This window comes from Salvelinus sp. IW2-2015, unplaced genomic scaffold (assembly GCF_002910315.2).
Source record: "Salvelinus sp. IW2-2015 unplaced genomic scaffold, ASM291031v2 Un_scaffold9505, whole genome shotgun sequence".
Lineage (NCBI taxonomy): Eukaryota > Metazoa > Chordata > Actinopteri > Salmoniformes > Salmonidae > Salvelinus > Salvelinus sp. IW2-2015.
Window position 1 is genome coordinate 8,180 of NW_019950763.1, and position 7,069 is coordinate 15,248.

The window sequence follows — 7,069 nt, forward strand, 5'->3', positions numbered from 1 at the left end:
GAGTTAGGAATGGCATTGTGGTCTGGAGTTAGGAACGCATTGTGGTCTGAGTTAGGAACAGCATTGTCTTGACTTTGTTGTTGCAGCTCCATCCACTACATCCTGGGAGCAGCCAGCCAGGAGACCCTCCGCTTCTTCCCAGTGCTGACGGCTGTGAGCTGGCTGACAACATACCTACCTGGGTAAGAGTAGACTGACCTGACCCTGAGTAGACTGACATCACCTACCTGGGTAAGAGTAGACTCTGACCCCTGACCTTGAGTAGACTGACATCATCTACCTGGTAAGAGTAGACTGACCCTGACTAGTAGACTGACACACCTACCTGGAAGAGTAGACCTGACCCTGAGTAGACTGACATCACCTACCTGGGTAAGAGTAGACTCTGACACCTGAGTAGACTGACATCACCTACCTGGGTAAGAGTAGACTCTGACCCTGACCCTGAGTAGACTGACACTCACCTACCTGGGTAAGAGTAGACTCTGACCCTGAGTAGACTGACATCACCTACCTGGGTAAGAGTAGACTCTGACCCTGAGTAGACTGACATCACCTACCTGGGTAAGAGTAGACTCTGACCCCTGATTAGACTGACATCACCTACCTGGGTAAGAGTTCTACTCTGTACCCAGGTTAGGTGATGCAGTCTACTCCAAGGGTCAGGTCAGTCTACTCTTACCCAGGTAGGTTATGTCAGTCTACTCCGGGCATGGCTTCAGAGTCTACTCTTAGCCCAGGTAAGGTGATGAGTCAGTCTACTCAGGGTCAGAGGTTACTTCTTACCCAGGTACGTGATGTGCAGTCTATCTCAGGGGTCAGAGTCTCTCCTAACCCAGGTAGGTGCTGTCGTCTACTCAAGGTAGGGTCAGTCTACTCTTACCCAGTAGATGATGTCAGATTCTACTCAAGGTTCAGGCGGTCAGAGGTCTACTCTTACCAGTAGGTGATGGTCAGTCTACTCAGGGTCAGGGTTCAGTCTCTTCTTAACCCAGGTAGGTGATGTTGTCAGCCAGCTCACAGACCGTCAGCACTGGGGAAGAAGCGGAGGGTCTCCTGGCTGGGCTGCCCCAGGATGTTTGGTGTTTGGATGGGAGCTGCAACAACAAAGTCAAGGACAATGCCGCTTCCTTAACTTCCAGACCCCACAATGCCGTTCCTAACTCCAGACCCACAATGCCGTTCCTAACTCCAGACCCACAATGCCGTTCCTAACTCCAGACCCACAATGCCGTTCCTAACTCCAGACCCACAATAGGTTACCTTTCTTTGCTCCAGATGTGTACTCCTGCCATTCAGCCTGAGCTCCTGGAGACGAACCGAAGAAGTTTCCTACACACAGCAACAGCTGCAGAGAGAATAGGAGATGACATACTGATGGGATGTGTGAGTGTGTTTGTGTGGTTAGGACTTACATCAAACTGCCCGCTCTTCTTCTGGATGGTTCGGACGCGGTTAAACACAGCAGTAATGCGTCCTTCTACGTCACCACATGCGAGGCTGGAATAGATGAAACACTATTGAAATTGTAGCTAGCTAGTTATGTGCAGAATTTATTCAAGCAGCAAGTGTACTTTCTCATGAAGAAACTGGACAACTTGACAATCGTAGCCATCTAGTTACCTACACGGCTTGTTGTAGTTTACTCTCACTGCTAGTTAGTTTTATTAGGTTATAACTTTGACCGTTACTACCAAGTTAGGGGAAGCTAATAAATAACTATGAATTATAACTGTAACTTACATCTTCAACGGCTTTTCCCCCATTACGTCAAAAGTTCAAAACAAGACTTTTGTTTGCTAGTCTGTTAGCTAGCTCAGGTCTCTGGATAGCTAGCTGTAGACGCTGTGCGTCGACAATATTCCTCCCCCTTTGTTGCGGACAAAATAAACCTCCCCATCTTCATAAAACAAATTCTGGCTAATAGTAAATTAACACAGAACCATGCAAACACAACGTTTATTTTTGAGCAAATACTTGATTTGTATAGGTACTTTTCCCTCGACATGATGGGAGTACTTTAAAACAAAGAAAAAAGAAAATCATTTATACCGGAAATGATTCTATTCGGATGGATGAACAATCCTCCGGGTAGCCAGATATTTAGTGTTGTCACGCTATAAAATCATAAAGAAATGTCATTTTGTGTTGTCCTTTGGAGACATGCTTTAGTAGGACACCTTCAGTTTTGAACCAAAGCGACTATACAACTGCCCTGTCGCCTCTCATGTCTGGCAACTCCGACGTCTCAGAAGGGGGGAACCAAAGTGTCGTCGCTAGTTACCACAGCCATAAAGTTAAAATTGTCTATCGTAAAAATGCATACATTTTTGTTGCTTTTGGTCTTAATTTAGGTTAGGGTACGGTTAGCACTGAGGTTAACGTTAGGATTACAATTTAAAGAAGATACATTGTAGAAATAGGCAGACTGGATTTTGTGCTGTGGTAACTCGTGAAAACCGGACCAAATACCCTTCTCCTTCCTGAATCCTGGAATTTGAGACTTTCCCGAGGTGCCCTGTCCAAAAACACGAAGGAGGTAACCAAAAATAAAATCTCAAATTCAGGGGAAAGGCACCCATGACCTGCAAAGAATGAGATTTTCGATGTATTGATTTTAGCTCGCCAGAAGCTGACGTGCTAGCTAGTGAACATTATGGCTAGGCTAACGAACTTTAGTTACACGCACAGCGCTTCGGGAAACCGTCATAGCCTGTCTGCAATTTCATAATGTAGCCGTTGTGGCGGAGACACCATTTCGACTTAGAAACATCAGTAAATAGCCTGCCTGAATAATTGTGCGAGGACCACCATGACTGGTGCATCTCATTCCTAGTAACGTTAGCTTGTTGGCTTCTTCACTTGTCTCTTCTCCTCTCATGCACTGATCAGGGGCTAAACACATTTCCCTAGCTAGCTACCCTACATGGTATTCTCAAGAAGCTACACAGTATTTCACAGCAACCCTACATGGTATTCACAACAAGCTACATGATATTCACAGCTACCTACATGGTATTCACATCTACCCTACATGATATTCACAGCTACCCTACATGGTATTCACAACAAGCTACATGTATTCACAGCTACTACATGGTATTCCAGCTACCTAATGATATATTCACACTACCGTACATGGTATTCACATCTACCTACATGATATCACACTACCTTACATGGTATTCACAACACGCTAATGGTATTCACAGCTACCTACATGATATTCACAGCTACCCTACATGGTTTCACAACAAGCTACATGATATTCACAGCTACCGACATGTATTCACAGCTACCCTACATGATATTCACAGCTACCCTAAATGTATTCACAGCTACCTTAAATGTATTCACAGCTATCCTACATGAATCACAGCTACCTACATTATATCACAGCCCTAAATGGTATTCACAGCTACTACATGGATTCACAGCTAACTACTGATATTCACAGCTACCCTACATGGTATTCACACAAGAACTACATGTATTCACAGCTTACCCTACATGGTATTCACAAACAAGCTACATGATATTCACAGCTATCCTACATGATATTCCGTACCATGATTCGCTACCCACATGGTATTCACAGCTATCCTACATGATATTAGCAAGCTACCTATCCTATTTGTCTTAATTTAAGAGGTAGGTATACGGTTAGCACTCTGAGGTTAACATTAGGATTACATTTAAAGAAGGTACATTGTAGAAATAGGCAGGACTGGAATTTGTGGTTGTGGTAACTCGTGAAAACCGGACCAAAACCAAAACATGATATCACAGCTACCTACATGTTTCACAACAAGCTACATGATATTCACAGCTACCTACATGGTGTTCACAGCTCAGCTAGCTACATGATATTCACAGGCTCAGTAGCTACATGGTATCTTCAGCTCAGCTAGCTACATGGTATTCTCAGGCTCAGCTAGCTACATGGTATTCTCAGGCTCAGCTAGCTACATGGTCATTCAACAGGCTCAGTAGCTACATGATATTCTCAGGCTCAGCTAGCTACCATGATTATTCTCAGGCTCAGCTACTACATGGTATTTCAGGCTACGTTATACATAGATCTCAGGCTCAGCTAGCTACATGTATTCCGGCTCATAGCAATGCTAGTCTCAGGCTCAGCTATCACATGATATGTCCAGGGCTCAGCTAGCTCATGGTATTCTCAGGCTCAGCTAGCTACATGTTTCTCAGGCTCAGCTATACAGATATTTCTCAGGCTCAGCTAGTACATGGTTACAGGCTCAGCTAGCTACATGATATTCTCAGGCTCAGCTAGCTACATGATATATCACAGGCTCAGCTAGCTAATGGTATCTCAGGCTCAGCTACTACATGGTATTCTCAGGCCTCAGCTAGCTACATGTATCTCAGGTCAGCTACTACATGGGTATTTCCCAGCTCAGCTAGCTTACATGATATTCTCAGGCTCAGCTAGCTACATTTATTCTCAGGCTCAGCTAATACATGGTATTCACAGCTCAGCTAGCTACATGTTATTCAATGGGCGTCAGCTAGCTACATGATATTCTCAGGCTCACTAGCTAATGATATTCACAGCTCAGCTATGCTACATGTATTCACAGGCTCAGCTAGCTACATTTATTCAGGGCTCACTAGCTTACATGGTATTCTTCAGCTCAGCTAGCTACATGATATTCACAGGCTCAGCTAGCTACATGGTATTCACAGGCTCAGCTAGCTACACTGTATTCTCAAGGCTCAGCTAGCTACATGGGTATTCACAGGCTCAGCTAGATACATGGTATTCTCAGGCTGCAGCTAGCTACATGATTCTCAGGCTCAGCTAGCTACATGTATTCCATAGGCTCAGCTAGCTACATTTATTTCTCAGGCTCAGTAGCTACATTATTCTCAGGCTCCGCTGCTATGTATTCTCAGGCTCACTAGCTACATGGTATTCTCAGGCTCAGCTAGCTAACATGGTATTCCCAGGCTCAGCTAGCTACATGTATCTCAGGCTCAGCTAGCTACATTTATCTCTCAGCCAGCTAGCACATGGTATTGCTCAGCTCAGCTAGCTACATGGTATTCTCAGCTCAGCATGCTACATGTATTCGTCAGGCTTCAGCTCAGCGTACATGGTATTCCCAGGCTCAGCTAGCTACATGATAGCTCAGGCTCAGCTAGCTACATGTTATCTCGGCTCAGCTAGATACATGTATTCACAGGCTCAGCTAGCTACATGTTATCACAGGCTCAGCTAGCTACATGTATTCACAGCTCAGCTAGCTACATGGTATTCTCAGGCTCAGCTAGCTGACATGGTATTCCAAACAGCTACATGATATTCATAGCTACCCTAACATGGTGTTCACAGGCGTCTACATGGTGTTCCAGCTCAGCTAGCTAACACTGTATTCTCAGGCTCAGCTAGCTACATGGTATTCACAGGCTCAGCTAGATACATGTTGTATCTACAGCTCAGCTAGCTAAATGATATTCTAGGCTAGCTAGCTACCTGATATCCATAGGCTCAGCTAGCTACATGTATTTCTCAGGCCTCAGTAGCTTACAATGGTATTCTCAGGCTCAGCTAGCTACATGGTACTCTCAGGCTCACTAGCTACATGGTATTCTCAGGCTCAGCTAGCTACATGGTATTCTCAGGCTCAGTTAACTACATGGTATTCTCAGGCTCAGCTAGCATACATGATATTCACAGGCTCAGCTAAGTACATGGTATTCTCAGGCTCAGCTAGCTACATGGGTATTCTGTCAGGCTCAGCTAGCTACATGGTATTCTCAGGCTCAGACTAGCTACATGGTATTCCCAGGCTCAGCTAGCTACATGATATTTTCAGGCTCAGCTAGTACATGATATTCACAGGCTCAGCTAGCTAAATGATATTCCAGGCTAGCTAGCTACATGATATTTCCCAGGCTCAGCTAGCACATGTTATTCTCAAGCTCAGCTAGATACATGGATTCACGGCTAGCTAGCTACAGTTATTCACGGGCTCAGCAGCTACATGATATTCACAGCCAGCTACTACATGTATTCTCAGGCTCAGCTAGTACATGGTATTCACTGGTCAGTAGCACAGTGTATTCACAGCTAGCTAGCTACATGTGATTCCAGCTCAGCTAGCTACAGTTCATCAGTCTAGCTAATGGTATTCAACAGCACATATATTCACAGCTACTACATGGTGTTCACAGGCTCAGCTAGCTACTGTGTCACAGGCTCAGCTAGATACATGGCTATTCACTGGCTCAGCTGCACATGTATTCACAGGCTCAGCTAAATTGTATTACAAGGCTCAGCTAGCTACATGTATCATCACTCGCTGCTCATGTTTCACAGCTAGCTAGTACATGGTATGCCTCAGCCTTCAGCTGAGCTACATGGTATCATCACAGCTACATATATTCACTTCAGTACCTACATTGGTAGTTGCAACAGGCTCAGCTAGCTACATGGTATTTCAGCTCAGCTAGCTACATGGTATTCACAGCGCTCAGCTAGCTACATGTATTCTCGGCCAGGCTTAGATTACAGGAGGCTAGCTTTCATCAGGCTCAGCTAGCTACATGTTATTACAGGGGCGCTCAGCTAGCTACATGGTATTCTCAGGCTCAGCTAGCTACATGGTATTCACAACAAGCTACATGATATTTCACAGCTTACCCTACATGGTGTCACGCATCAGCTAGCTACATGGTATTACAGGCTCAGCTAGCTACATTAGCTGTAGTCTCAGGCTCAGCTAGCTACATGATCAAGCCTACGTCATTTCAGCTCAGCTAGTACAGGTATTCACGGCTCAGCTAGCGTACATGTATCAGCTCAATCAGGATTCTCAGGCTCAGCTACACATGTATTCACAGGTCGCTATACATGTTCTCAGCTCATATACATGGTATTCTCAGGCCACTACAGTCTAGGGCCTACAGTGCTCATATTATTCCTCAGGCTCAGCTAGCGTACATTGATATCTCATAGCGCTCAGTAGCACATGGTATTCTCAGCTCAGCTAGCACATGTATTCTCAGGCTCACTACTAACATGGTATTCTCAGGCTCAGCT

At 45.0% G+C, this 7,069-nt stretch overlaps 1 long non-coding RNA gene across 1 annotated transcript; it reads right to left on the reverse strand.

Moving 5' to 3' along the window:
• Positions 1 to 1,263: 1,263 nt before the first annotated feature.
• Positions 1,264 to 1,835, reverse strand: LOC112079780 (uncharacterized). The gene is made up of 3 exons (XR_002896054.2): positions 1,744 to 1,835; positions 1,416 to 1,500; positions 1,264 to 1,348 (listed from the first exon to the last, which is right to left on the reverse strand). It is a non-coding gene; the product is annotated as an uncharacterized lncRNA (long non-coding RNA).
• Between the last annotated feature and the right edge of the window lie 5,234 nt (positions 1,836 to 7,069).